The sequence below is a fragment of the Rhinatrema bivittatum genome, chromosome 12 (assembly GCF_901001135.1).
Source record: "Rhinatrema bivittatum chromosome 12, aRhiBiv1.1, whole genome shotgun sequence".
Taxonomy (NCBI): Eukaryota; Metazoa; Chordata; class Amphibia; order Gymnophiona; family Rhinatrematidae; genus Rhinatrema; species Rhinatrema bivittatum.
The window spans coordinates 6,239,845-6,255,815 of NC_042626.1; the positions used below are offsets into that span (position 1 = coordinate 6,239,845).

At 40.4% G+C, this 15,971-nt stretch overlaps 1 protein-coding gene across 3 annotated transcripts in view; it reads right to left on the reverse strand.

The window, feature by feature from the left end:
- The window catches only part of PLXNA2 (plexin A2), a 315,878-nt gene that overhangs the window by 144,763 nt on the left and 155,144 nt on the right, over positions 1 to 15,971 (reverse strand). The window lies entirely within an intron of this gene.

Here is a 15,971-nt window from a genome sequence, read left to right on the forward strand (position 1 = left end):
AATTTAAGTAAATGTTGCCTTGTTACGTTCTAAAGAATATTTTCAGTTTAAACCTAAAATCAGAGTCCCTAAACAGACAGCACGGAGAACGGTGTACATTAACAAACACAATACCTGCCTTCCCCACCATGAATCAACCCCCAACAGACAATGCTACGATCATCATATACCTCAAACACATGTACACTAAAGCAGACATAATCTCAGCATGGGAAAGAAATGCTGAACAGCAAGCAGGAAAATCCTTTAGATGCAGGTTAACAGAGGGTGACTGGGAGTCCTTACGTGGATCCATTATACTCCAGCTAGGGTTAATGGGTTAGGGATCAAGCAAGCCAGCTCTTAAATCAAACGGCCTGTGACAGAAAGCAGGCTACTCTCTCTTTCTAGAGCACGTTCTTGTATCAGATATTGATTTGAGTGCACAGCGACTTTTCAGCTCTGCTGTGTAACACAGGTCCCTTCCCTCCGCCACACACCTTGTTGGGATACTTGTCAAATCTATTTATGTGCATAAAACTGGGTACTAAAATAGCCTGCAGCTGTGTGCACGTGAAAGTGCATTTATAACTCTGTGACGCACGAACCATTACGTGAACTGCAGAGGCGCACTCGGGAGGTGAAGCTCAGGCACACGCATGTTTTTGTTTTTCAAAGAACGAACATAAGTTACCCCTCCAAAGAGCAAGTGTGACTTTACGCGAGGGAGAGTGCGTGTGTATCCAGCCAAGCTGCCAGAGGATTGTCCAGGTGAATCTATATGCGCAAGTTTAATGTGAAAATCCTCATTGAAATCTTCACAATTCGCAATGTGCACACTGTGCGGGAAGCCATCAAATTGCCCTTTTAATAGACAGAAACATCCTCTCTTCCAAACTGGGTCTATCTTTTCCCTTCTAAATTCTCCTTTCTTCCCAAAGAGGGAAAACCCTGCAGGCCTCAGCTTCTTACTATTTTTGCTGTGCTGATTTCTGTCCCTTTGCCATAAATCAGGTGCCAAGGGTAAACTTTACTGCTCCTTCTGAAAAAACACTGCACTTCCTGCGAGGCAGTCCCTCAGGTTATTTTAACATGAAACAAATGCATCTTCTTGCTGCTGTAACCTTTACACTGAGCCTCATGGGTGCTGGCAGAGCTCGCTTCCTGATTTATTGCAAATATTATGGGAGAGCTAATGGCGATGAGGGTGGAATATTTGATTGCAAAATGTCTCCTTGCTACATGAGCAGTCACTAAGACTTCCTTTCACAGTCTGCACCTGATCAGAGGCAGCGACGTGCTCCATGACCCTTTGGGAAGTCTGAGATTTGCACTATCAATGCATCCACACTCCCCACTTCCTCTCCAAACCCACACAGCCAACTTCTTAAATATGAAGGGCAGCTGCTGCCCCCGTCTACGGCTCACTGGGGGATGGGGAGGCTGAAATTCCCCTAGAATTAATAGGACTGCATGTGCTCTCCACCTGCGCCTTGCCCAGTTCTTGTATCTGCTTAGCACTGCATGGAGGCAATGCTATCAGAGGAAGCTATAACAGAAAACTGGATGCAGTCTAAGTCTTAGCTTCGAATACAAAATGTGTGCTCAGCTGTACAGTGCATCCAAATCAACTCCCAAGCAATGTGAACAGGAAGTATAAATGTCTTTATTCAGTCTAAATATCTTTATGGCCAAGCTGATTTTCTTATTGGTCTTTAGTAGGTCCACAATACAGGAAGATAGAAGACAACTGCAAATAACGTAAGAACATAAGAACATGCCATACTGAGTCAGACCAAGGGTCCATCAAGCCCAGCATCCTGTTTCCAACAGTGGCCAATCCAAGTCACAAGTACTTGGCAAGTACCTAAATATCAAACAGATCCCATGCTACTAATGCCAGCAACCAGCAGTGGCAATTCTCTATTGATTTATGGACCTCTCTTCCAGGAACTTATCCAAACCTTTTTTAAACCCAGCTACACTAATTACCTTAACCACATCCTCTGGAACAAATTCCAGAGCTTAATTGTGCGTTGAGTGAAAAGAATTTTCTTTGATTAGTTTTAAATGTGCTACTTGCTAACTTATGGAGTGCCCCCTAGTCCTTCTATTATCCAAAAGAATAAATAACTGATTCACATTTACTCGTTCAAGACCTCTCATGATTTTGTGGATCTCTATCATATCCCCCCTCAGCCGTCTCTTCTCCAAGCTGAACAGCCCTAACCTTTTTAGTCTTTCCTCATAGGGGAGCTGTTCCATCCCCTTTATCATTATGGTCGCCCTTCTCTGCACTTTCTCCAGTGCAACTATATCATGTTTGAGATGCGGTGACAGAATTGCACTCAGAATTCAAGGTGTGATGTCACCATGGAGCGATACAGAGGCGTAACGATATCCTTTGTTTTATTTGCCATTCCCTTCCTAATAATTCCTAACATTGTTTGCTTTTTTGACCACCACAGCACACTGAGCCGACGATTTCAAGGTAATATCAACTATGATGCCCAGATGTTTTTCCTGAGAGGTAACTTCTAATATGGAACCTAACATTGTGTAACTACAGCATGGATTATATTTCCCTATATGCAGCACCTTGCACTTGAACGCATTAAATTTCATCTGCCATTTGGACACCCAATCTTCCAGTCTTACAAAGTCCTACTGCAATTTATCACAATCTGCTTGTGATTTAACTACTCTGAATAATTTTGTGTTATCTGAAAATGTGATCACCTCACTCATCATATTCCTTTCCAGATCATTTATAAGTATATTAAAATGCATCAGTCCAAATACAGATCCCTGAGGCACTCCACTATTTACCTTTTTCCACTGTGAAAACTGACCATTTAATTCTACTATTTCCTGTCTTTCAACCAGTTTGCAATCCACAAGAGGACATCACCTCCTATCCAATAACCTTTTAGTTTTCTTAGAAGCCTCTCATGAGGGACTTTGTCAAACGCCGTCTGAAAATCCAAATACACTACATCTACCGGTTCACCTTTATCCACATGTTTATTAACCCCTTCAAAAAAAAAAAAAAAGTAGCAGATTTGTCAGGCAAGACTTTCCTTGGGTAAATCCATGCTGTGTGACTCTATCTATATGTTCTGAGATTTTATTCTTTATAATAGTTTCCATGATTTTTCCCAGCACTGAAGTCAGGCTCTCCGGTCTATAGTTTTCCAGATCACCTCTGGAGCTCTTTTTTTAAAATTGGGGTTACATTGGCCACCTTCCAGTCTTCAGGAACAACAGATGATTTTAATAATAGGTTACAAATTACTTGTAATAGGTCTGAAATTTCATTTTTGAGTTTTCAGAACTCCTGGGTGTATACCATCTGGCCCAGGTGATTTGCTACCCTTTACTTTGTCAATCTGGCCTACTACATCTTCCAGGTTCACCGTGATTTGGGTCAGTTCATCTGAATAGTCACTTTTGAAAACTGTCTTTGGAACGGATATCGCCCTAACATCTTCATCAGTAAACTCCGAAGGAAAGAATTCATTTAGTCTTTCCATGATGGCTTCATAGTAGTACAGATCCTACTATGATTTTGATTGTATATAGCAATATTGATGTAGGCTATACAGTATCGTAAACGCATTATGAAGGTAATATATAGGTACCATTAATTGTTACCAAAGACACACTTATTAGATTAATGTACTTTGCTTTAGTGTCTTTTAATAAGCATCAAGTAATAAAATCTAAGGGGTCAATAGTCAGCACATTTGTACAGTTAAAGTTCTGGACTTAGCTGGATAAACTGTGGGATTTGAAATTACCCTCACACTGAATGCCACCAGATTATTTGGCTAAATTAGATGGATAGCCAGTTAATCTGAAGGTGTTCTGGGGCAGACTAAGTTAGCATGAAAGCATTCGTAAAGTTAGCCACACAGACTATCTGAATACTGAGCCTACAGTATATAGTGCTACCTTATATGTATTACAATCAAAGAAAGCACAGCAGATTTTAAAATACAACCAGAACTTCCAATTTACTGTAAGCTTTGTGAAACAAGAACAAAATGGAGGTTAGCAGTGGCTATCCTGTTTAAGAGCCCTCATGGCCCCTCTGGCAACTTGACTTATGGGCCCCAGGCCAACGACTGACAAGTACTAATCTAAATGTTTTGTCTTAATCTCTGGCTTTTCCTAGCAGCACTGAAGGAGAGTAAACCTTTTTAAACCAGGCCTCATCTATTACATATGCTACATATAAACAGCAACTGTCCACAGTGAATATCCACTTATCCTTTACCCTTACACATCCTCTGCACTGCTGTCGATCCATTATCCATCACTGAAAGATACCTCATGGTTCAGCACAGTCATCCATTGCTGCAGAGGTGCAATTGTGACTGCTTTGATGTTCTCATAAATTGCAGATTTCAAAGAAGCCAGTAAAGGGAATATTAAAGAAAGCAGTGATGCCCACAGTCCAAGAACAAGCTCAAAGCCAGAGCATAACCTCAGATAATTACCTTTGAAAAGAGAGGAGGAGGAGTAGGGGAATCTCTTCCAATTTTCACATATGGAAGGGAAAATTAGGAAGCTAAGGCTACGAGAGGTAGATCTATGCAAAACCGCCGTTGAGGACACTGACTACTTTTAAGATTAGACCAGCAAAATGCTGTTGGTGAGCTATAAAGTGTTTATTACTTCAGTCCATGCCAGGTGCAGTGTCAATTCGTTGACCTAACTCTGAGCTTGGTGAAGGCTGAAAAGATGGCCATACTGCTGCCAGTTAACCCAGCACAAGGGTGAAAACATGAGCAGCAAAAAGAGCAAAATGCTTTGCGTAACTTGAGATACATTTGCTCAGGTCATCTTAAGGGCCAGGGGTTGGAAAATGCAAACCCATGCTTTGCAGGGCTGGTCTAGCTGTGAATAACTTGGAAACTAGATCCCTGAAACTTCTCCCAGAGCTTGTGTGCATTAAATGCTTTCTAAAAGGCTTCTAGAAGGGTTTGTGTATCATAACATTGTTAAAGGATGCCAACAAGATTTGAAGTTTACAAAGAAAATGTCCTAGGGGCATTGTTTTCAAGCAGAGTTTTGCACCATTCTGAAAACAAGGCTTGTACGGCTAATATGGGGTGGTTTGCTTTAACATTCAGGGTGTATATATAGTGAATACAAGGCAGATCCTTTCCATGATGAGTAACAGCTCTCCTGTAATCTCATTCTGCTTAATGTTTACACTCCTACTTTTAAATGTTCAATCATTGTCAAAAAAATACCACTAATAAATGATCTGTTAGACGAATTAAATCCTTCTATATTCTGCATCTGTGAAACCTGGTTGAACGACTAAAGATAATGTACTCTTAAATCAAACTGATCATCCTACCTATGATGTCTTTCACTTCCCCAGACTCAAACGCAAAGGTGGGGGACTACTAATAATCTGTAAAAAAGAACTTAAATTTACACATTACAGATCAACCCACCTTATAAGGTGGCAATACTAAAATCAACACAACTAAACATAGGACTGGTCTATTGCCCCCCTGGAATACTTCAAAAAGACTGCTCACCTTTAATCAAACTTTTACTAAAGCGTTTCCAACACCTGACTCTACAGTAATCATAAGAGACTTTAACCTACATGTAGACAAAACACCAAAAACCGCATGTAAAATCTTTTTAGACACAATGGAAGCAATGGGTTGGTCACAATTTGTAACCAACCCCACTGATAAAGCGGGATCTAATATTTGCCAACCACATTAACTATCTCTCAAATTTCCTCCCCCCCCCCCCCCCCTTCTTCCACACGAGAACTACACTAGTTCCGTTTCCCCCTCTCATTTCAGAAGTAACCCCGAACGCTTTCTTATATGTTGACTTCGGTTCATTTCGATGACGGTCCATTTTTAATGTAATCTCTTTACTCATGTAACTATTTATTTAGTTCTTTATTTTCCATATATTGTTAAGTTCTTTATTTGAATTCATATATTAACAGTTTGTATTTAATCTCCTGTATTTATCCTCCTGGATCCCAGTTCTATGTAGCCCCTGTTCTATGTAATGCTTTTTTTTTTAATGCAATTTCCGTTTCATTGTAAACCGATGTGATATCTATTTTGACATGAATGTCGGTATATAAAAGTTCAAAATAAATAAAATAAAATAATCAATACTTCCCAGAAAATATTGCCTTGGTCCAATCACCAACTAATAAAAAGCTAACACAACACTCCTCAACACAAAGCAAACAAACCTCATTAACAACCAAACCTTCACCTTCAGAAAAAAAGATAAAACCAGAAATCAATAAAAAATAAGCTAATCAATTTTAATCAAACTAATACCTCCTCAGCCTTTGACTCCTGGGAAAAAATCATCAATGATATTGCAGATGACTTAAACCCAATACTGACAAAAACATTCCAAAATGAACAGAATAACTCTAAACAAAAGAAACCATAGTACAACGAAAAGCTAAGACGAACCAAACAGACTGAGAAAATCTGAGAAACAATGGCAAAAATGCCCATCTGCAGAATCCCTAGGAAAATACAGATCTCTCCTCACAAAATACCATGAACAAATCAATAAAGGAAAAAAAAAAAAAAGACTACAATGCAAATCGGATTCACGGAGTAATATTTAATTCCAAATTACTCTTCAAAACTGTAAAACACCTAATCAAGGATCCATCTTCATCCATCTCAAGTAACTACAACTTTTCAAAGAATGCCTGCAATGAATATGCCACCTCACTGCTAGATAAAATTAGTAAGTTAAAAACATAATTCTCCACCTGCTCGCTATCTAAAGAACCCGAAGAAAAGCAAAGGCAGCCTGTATGGAACACATTCAACATAGGTCAATAAAATGGAAATAAATCAAATTATTACCAAAATTAAACCAGCGATCCACCCTCTAGATAGACCCAATTCCACAAGGTCCCTAAAATTAGTACACGTCAAATCACCCCAACAATCGCAACCATAATCAACCACTCGCTCTCAGAAGGTCTGGTCCCTTATAAGGCGAAACAAGCTGTGACCAAACCAATCCTAAAAAATAAAACTGGCAGAATTGATGACTAGGACAATTACAGACCTATATCAAACTTACCTTTTATCACAAAAGTACTAGAAAACCCCCAAACCAATTCTGATTCAGAAAAGATCACTCAACAGAAACTCTACTCATTTCTCTAACTGACCCTGTATTACAAGGGTTTGATAATGATGAATCTTATATCCTGATTCTAACAGACTTAAAAGCAGCCTTCGACACTGTGGATCATACCCTACTATGCCACCAGATGAGAAAAATTGGAATAGAAGGAAATGTGCTCAAATGGTTCTCTTCTTTCCTAGTTAACAGAACGTTCCAAGTCAAACTGGGCAACCACATCTCTGATACATTGTCTATCGACACAGGTGTCCCTCAGGGTTCAGCACTATCAGCAACACGTTTCAATATTTATATGCTCCCTTTGTGTACATTACTAGCAAAACTAAGAAACAACTTCTTATATGCAGATGACATTCAGTTCTACATTCCTTATACCAAATCAATTGAAAATACAGCTTCAACTCTCTCAATATACATGAAGGCAATACAGCATGAACCGAAAAAGTTTAAACTAACACTAAACATAAATTAAACAAATTCTATGGCTAAAGAGAAACCCCTCCACAGTAAAATCACCCACCTCTTGACCTGGGTAATTTTCAGATTACACCCTCTGATTAAGTACGAGACCTAAGAATACAGATCGATGAGAACATCACAATAAAAAAGCATATAAACAAATTAATTAAAACAGGTTATGCCAAACTGAGAATATTACATCGGTTGAAACCATTACTAACATTCTAGGACTTCTGCACTGTGTTGCAGACACTGATTTTCTCAAAATATTGATTACTGCAACTCCCTATTACTAGGACTTTCTTCAGGACTTCTAAAACTACTACAGTTACTATAAAATGCTTCTGCAAGACTTGTATTAGGGGCAAGGAAATTTGACCCCATCACCCCATCACTGATAGCGCTACACTGGCTGCCAGTACAAGCTAGAATACAGTATGAAGTACTAATACTAATTTTTAACATCGACAACAGAAACAACTGCTTCTTAGGTGTGAATCTCCAACCATACACACCACAGCGAACTCTAAGATCTCAAAATAAAGGACTATTAACTGTACCAACAACACGAAATACACATCTAACGCAAATAAGAGACAGAATGTTTTCCATAGCAGACCCCAAACTGTGGAATTCTCTACCAGAGTCGCTACACCTTAACAGAAAGAAATAGGTTCAAACTTGAGCTGAAAACATGGCTCTTCAAAAATGCATACAATCTAACATAATATATCACTTTGCACAATGCTTGAAGAATGAATGACAAGGAATGAGTGATATAAATGTAGCAAAAATTACTTTATAAACCCTTAATATATTAACTTAAGGGTTTATAACCTATAATATGAATGTCGCTTTTGTAAACCATTGTGATCTTCATTTGGAATGATGGTATATAAAATGCTTAAATAAATAAATAAATAATTTAGACTGAGGCACAGTCTGCAGTCCAATGAAAGGTGCTCAGTGTTAGATCAGTTCCTAAAGAATTGACACCGTTATAAAAATTATTCATTTTTTTAAAATGTAAGTTTAATCCTCCCAATTTGGCCAGGTCCGAACTGTTTTGTGTTCTCCAATAGTAACAAGTAGCAGAACATTAACCCCACTGTACAAGTTCTCAGTCTCAGCCTAAAGGCCAGGATGGGACCATTCTACGCACATGGCTTAGACCTCAGATTTCTTAGCTAAAAAAGAGGCTGCATTGAAACAGCAGTAAATTGTCAGCTAGCATAAGGTATACAATGATAGTAATTTAGATCACTTCTCCCTGGAATGCAGAATCTGGTACAAAGGATAATGGTGGTGGAACTGTTTGGCAGTAGTGACCATAAAGCAATCAAATTTGAGATAATTACCTCTGGAAAAATAATAAAACTAATGCAATTAAATCAAAAAGAGAATTAATTAGAAGGAAACTAAAAGGAGCAGTTACAAAGGTTCAAAGTCTGCCTGAGACATAGTGATTGTTTAAAAACACCAATCTTGGAAAACCAGATAAAATGTATTCCACAAATTTAAAAAAGTCAAAAGAGCAGCAAGCGTTGGCCAGAATGGCTAAATGGGCTGTGAAAGAGGATATCAAAGTCATAAAGACAACTTTTAAAAATGGAAAGCAAGACCTAATGAGGAAGGCACATTAGCTCTGCCAAATTAGTTGTAAAATGTTAATAAACAGGCCAAGAGAGGACAAACTTGCCAAAGAGTCAAAAGCTAATAATAAAGAAACATTTTCAAGAACATAAAAAAAGAAACCTGCAAAGGAGTCAAAGTTGGGCTGTTAGATGACTGGGGAGTTAAAGGGCTACTCGAGGACATAGCAGAAAAACTAAATTAAGTCTTTGCTTTGGTCTTTACTGCGGAGGATGTTGGGGAGATATGCCTGAAACATTCTTTGTAGGTGACAGTCCAGAGGAACTGAATCAAATCGGTGTGAATCTGAAGAGAAGCAAACTGAGAACCTAAATAGTAGTAAATCATCAGGACCTTGCCAGAAGACAACAAGCATAGTAGGGTTTAAAACAGGTTTGGACAAATTCCTGGAGAAGAAGTGCATGAAACAAAATCAGCCAGGTAGACTTATAAAAGCTTGTTATCCCTGGGAGTGAGTAACAAGAAGTGGGTGTATTTTTTGGGATCTGCTAGACCCTTCCACATGTCCTAGACTGGCCACTGTTGGAGACAGAAAGCTGGGCCTAGCATGGCATGTCTCATGTTCTTACCAGTGGCTTTTCTCAGGACTTACCTTGCAAAGGTGCCAGCTTATCAAAGCAGAGTTGCGGGGGAAAGGACATAAGTAGCCTGAAAACTTGCCTCTTTAAACATCTGTTAGCCTCGCACGGCACCGTCTCTACTTGGCCATTGTATTGGTTTCCTTCCTAAATGAGCTGGACTTCAAGACATCTTCCACCCAAGCAGAACAATAATGCTTTATACACCAGGATTATAGCCAGATCGGGCAAGATTTATTCAGAAGCCGTGGCCAGGATGAACAATTGCCCACTTTAAAGAGACATTATACCCTCTTTTTTGGCAATAAAGACAAATGTTAAAATACTGAAGAGTTTTTGGTTTTTTTACTATATGGTGAGGTGAATATTGAAACTAATTTACTTTCACAATATTCACCCTCTGGATTGAATATTCTTTATAGAAACCTCCTTCCCCCACACAAACAAAGAAAACTAAACCCAAATTATACATTTTCATCCCATTTTGAGTTTAAAATCAAACATTATCTATAAGACCGTTCAGTGCCGAAGTATCTTTTCTGACCCTCAGTGCCCAGACCACTATAAATGATTAAAACTGGGTTTTATGTGTGCAAATGCATTTAACGCAGGTAAATGGCTTTTGAAAACTGCCATGACAGTATGTTATGTTTACATGCGTAACTCCCTTGAAAATTCACCTGTATGGCTCCCCCTCATGCCTTTCTGTGTCTGCAGGATAAAGGTTTACTGAATCAGGCCCCTCGTCTTTGTTCTAGGCCGCGATAATTATTCTGGATTAGAAAGCAATTAAAACACACGTGCTTCCGCTGCTCTCATTACATTTGCATGCTGGGCACACCCATTTAAAACAGTTCTGAGCTTGAAACAAGCACTTGGTTTATAAAAGTTTTTCTCAGTGCAACAAAAAATAAATGATTATGCAGCAAGGGCTAATATTGTGGGGGCAGGGGAGCCAGTTCCTGGTTATGACTGATGCTAGCAAGTGTGAACAAGAGACAGCAAGAGAAGAATAAAAGAAGGGACAGCAATAGAGGAAGACAAAAGATAAGAGCGAAGTAAGTCAGATGAGTGCGTGCACGTTTGCAGTGTAAGTAAACGTTAATGTTGGCTGTGCATTGTGTAATAAAGCCTAAAGTTTAATCGGTACAGGAATCCCTCGTGCCCCTGCTGCCCCACTCCCTCCCCACATTTACAGCCTGCAGAGTTTGGGGCTTGCACTGGCTTCCCGACTCTCCTCTGCTTTGGTGCATTATGCCTTTGCAGCTGCCCGCCTACCAGTGTGCCTGACTCTGGGATACACAGCCACAGTGTTTAGTCTGTCCTCGGCGATGCTGAACTCCTAAAATAAATATCAGGTCATTAGAGGGGCTGCTTTCCATCATTGGCTGTCACCACGCAATGCCTGCATTCTGAAATAAGTCTGACGCTCATCTTGAGGTGGTGCTGGTAATGGGCCGCTATTACCTTATCTTGACAAGGCTCTTGTCTTTGGGGACTACAGTGTTATGAAAGGTGGTAAGAAGGAGCATTGCAAGAATGTGTGTTCTTTCCTGAAAGTGATTCTTACACCCTTTGTTGTTTTTTTCCCTTCTGCCTTCCACACAATTCATGTCCTCCTTATAATGGCAGTGAAGAGAAAGTCAAGCCCTTGGTGTTACTTAGCCTTGCACTTGGAAGACAGCACATGATTCTCCACTCTCTGCCATGGCAACCCAAAGTCAATACAGCATTTCTGCTAAGTAAGGCTAGAGATGCTATGAAAAACAACCCAGCCATTCCTACGTACAACCTTTGCATGTTTTAGACTTAAAGATGGCCAGATCTGGTCTTACATGCAAGAGACTTAGTCCAATATAACAATGAGATTTGCAAGAGCATTGATTGTCCTGAAAACCAGACCCCCTTCTGTGTCCATCCATGGGCAGACACTCGATGATATCCGTTGCAGTTCTCCACCTTTCAAACTTTGTGACTCATTTTGATATTTTTGCATTTGGTTTGTTGCACAAACAAATGGAGAATGTCCGTCTGCCCACAAGCAAGAGGGCATCCTACACTCTTCACCCGAAGCAATCTCCATCCAGTCTTCAAGAAGGGGCTTTTGCTGCACCTCTTTAGTTTCATCCACTAAATCAATATTAATTTAAGGGAAATCCGGCCCAGACTAGGATTTCCAGCATGACCTATCAACCCAGTGATAACCACAGCACTCTGGGGAGCAAATGAAATGAAAGTTAGCTTGCCTTCCACCTCCCAAACTACCTAAATTGATGTGTTCTGTGGGTGAATCCAACGTGCTCTTATTATTTTTAATATATCCCGTTATTTTTGGTTTTCAGAGAAAGTACCTTTGACTTTTCCCTGGATTCTTATACAGTGACAACTTTCAGGCAATTAATAAAAGGGTTGGCATTTTTTCTACCTAGCAAGTGGCTGATTTACTGAGCTTTTCCCCATAGATACAGAAGGAAAGAAAGGCCTTAGTAAACAGGCCCCAAAGTAAGTAACTGAGTGCTGGTGGCAGATTTAATGTGAGAATGGAAAGTTCTGGGAGAACTGCTTGATTGTCATTAACTGTGGGTCTAAGGCCTGAGAGGCAGATTCCAAGCAATAACAGTGAAAAGTGAAAACTTCCGAAGAAACATCCGTCCTTCCCCCTCTAAGCCTGCCTTTCAGCTGCATTACTTTTGTCCTTATTCCTTGGTTTCCTCAGTTAATATCAGTGTGAAGACATCGCATAGGGGAAGGGGGTGGGAAATGATAGCCGAGACAAACTCTTCCACTCGTACCCGTACCTCCAACACATTTAATATTAAATGATGTATTTGGCAGCCAGGAAGAGCAGTGAGGAGAAGTTTGGGGGGGAAAAAAAACCTACTACAGGGCATCAGCGGGCCATTCTGCGTAACAAGCTGGCATTATGGAGGATATACCCAGTCCACGTACTTAAAAACGTGAATGAACCAAAATAAGCCTTTCTGGCAAGCAATCTTAATATTTTACCAGGAGCTTTCAGACTCAGAGACACAGGGTATATTTCCAACAGAAAAACACAAGGTTTCAAAATGTCACACGCTATGACTAATTTTCAATCTATAAGCATTACCCTGTGTATTGATATTTCATTTTGTAATTATTAAAACAAACATTAATAATGGCTTTGCTACTGGGTGAGCTGAATCCCAGGCTTCCTTCCCCTACCTCCCCTCACAATAGTTTATAATTGTATTCTCTGCATTGTTTAGCTGATTCACAAAAGTTTTTAGAGATGTTAACCGTGTCTGAAATGAACAGACTGTTGTCCAAGCTCCATTTTCTTTATTGCCACAAAAAACCCCCCAAAAAACGGCAGAATGAGTTACTAGGTATGAAAAGCAAGAAGCGCCTTAATATTTGGATACCCAGAAAGGTGTTAAGAAACTGAACTGTGGATGACTTCCCAGCACAGTCCCCGCTTCCTTGACAATCGGGTTTCTTCTTTATACTCATAGTCACTTCTAACGCCACAGTCCCAGCTCAGCGGCTGGTCACCCTGCCCACCACCCGTGCTCCTCTCCCCTACCTAAAGGTAAACATGTTATGAATGCTGACGGCCTTCTAGGAAAGGTTGTTTTTGAAAATATTTGTAGGTTAAAAAGTCACAGGAAAGGGGGACAAGACAGACCTTGGCATCAACTTGTCGTGCCAAGGACTATCAAGACTTCACTGGAGTCTGAACTTGCGCTACAATGCTATGCGCTTCAGCTCAGGCCCCAGGATCCTCTCTCTGTGAGCTGCTGGGAGGGCGCGCTTAGTCTACATCAATGTAAGGGAATTAACATTTAGATCAGGCACCTCCATCCACCCTCGTCTTCACCCTCAGAAGGTGCAGCGTCTTGCGTTTTAAGCCTTCCACATACACTTTCTGATAACTTTGATATTAATAAAGTGACAGGCTATACCGTATCCCTTTTTCCATTTCACCCTTCACTGAATCATTTTATGCATCTATTCCTGTTGCTAATTTAAACTAATTAAAGTAGAAAATGAAAAGATTTGTAACACTTCCAAGTCCATACTGCGAGTTATGTTTTGTTGTGGGTTTTTTTGTTTGAACCCAGTATGAGCAACCTGTCCATGTCCCCCCCGATAATCGGCTGAGTAGCCCTGGAACTCATTTACTTCTAAAGGCCCCCCCCCCCCCCCCCCCCGCACGAATGGAGGTAAAGGAGAAGAGTTCAAGGTTTGATTTTAAATTTCACAGCTGAGCACTTCCCGAAATGGGCAACGTGAAACTTCTGACCTTCTTAATGGTAATTATCATGTTGGTAATGGAGGTTTATCTTTTTTATTAATAATATTGTTACTTAACTCTTTCCAAACCGGGATTTCTGAGGCCCACAAAGGGGCTCAAATTCCTGGGAACTAACAGCAGTAATTGATTTTTAATAGATTCATTTGGTGGACGAGATGGAGGCCCGGGCGCTGCCTGGGTTATTTCACGGGGGCACAGGTAATAAGGTGTGTGCTGAAATTCAGTGCCTGTGCTAAAAAAAGAGTTTAACTCCTGCTGCGCTAAGCAAATGGTGTTCTAATGTATCAGATGTTAAAAACATGCAACCAAATGTACACAGCTGAGCCCGGGGACATCTCTCAGACAGGACTGATGCACAGAAAACATCTTTGGTTGCATAAAAGAGTTATGTGAACAAAACAAGCAGAAATGATGGTGTGTGCGCATAAAATGCTTTCGAAACAGAAAACATTCTGTGTGTGCAAGAATCATATTTTATTGCACAGAAAATATGATTTTCTGTGCATAAATCCTGACTACAGATCCTAGCATCGGAACTGCAGCTTCTGCCCATAGCCTAACACTGACCTGGAGTACAATTTCCAGAGCTAAGAAAATCTGATTTAAGTCAGTGCACCTCTGTGTTGGGGGTAACAGCCTTCATTAGCATGGGATTTCCATGCGAGGAAGCTAAACACTATGTATAGTTTTATGTGCACAAAACTCCTTGCTGCATTGGCAGTAAAGTTTACACACATTGTCTTGGGCCCATGGTTTGACTACAGTCAGCCCAGGAGTTCATTTGTGTTATGCTCTCCATGGACACCTGTTCAGGGCTTGGCTCCACTTTGCGATTTCCTACCTTACACCCCGATGTGGACCCCTGAGAACAGAACACCAGTGACACACGCAAGCATTTTATGGGATGGAGTTTTGCTCTCCTTTCTGCAAACTGTGCTCAGGAACTAATTATTAGAATTAATTACTGGTGTCTACGCTCTGTTTTCCTTCCCAAATCCAGTCAATAATTAACATGGGCACTAAATTAAAATTCACTGCAGTAAAATACTTTAAATCTGCAACACTAATCTCAGTCTCAATCATTTTGTGAATTTGTAAGTGCATGCATTCCTGGAGGGAATATCGTGCATGCATACTCAAGACACTCCGGGAAACTACAGACCAGTTAGCCTGACTTCAGTGCCAGCAAAAATAGTGGAAGGTGTTCTAAATATCAAAATCACAGAACATATAGAAAGACATGGTTTAATGGAACAAAGTCAGCATGGCTTTACCCAATGTGGGGGTTGGGTGTTTGGCTTCCCTGACAGATGGCACGCCACCTCAGAAGGTCAACATCTGTCCCATGTCTAAAACCTACTCGTAGCGTAAAGAAACTGTTTTGCTCCGACCGCAGCAAGTTTTAGCAAGCAAACATACTTCCTGTCTATAGCTAACAGGAAGTCTGCAAGGAATATATCTAGGGCAAAAGCTTTGCAGCAAAAGCTTTGCAGCACCAGCTTAGTTTATGACCTACTAGCATTTATGTGGTTTTTCACACCTAGATAGCTCAGTACCATTGCCTCATGACCAGCTAATGACCTCCCCCCTCCCTGCCTGAAGATTGACCGCTTGCACCTCTTTGCACCCACGTAGTAAAAGGTCAGCATAAACATTTCTGTGGAAATATTGTAGCAGTAAATATGTGACGTATGTATCCGATGCAATGCTATGTAATGATTTTACAATAAAAAGGGGGCTGCCCAAAATGCTGAGAGCACGCTTCACCCTGAAGACCGTCTGAGGTGTTTTTATTGCGACAACCCAAGGCAAGTCTTGCCTCACAAATC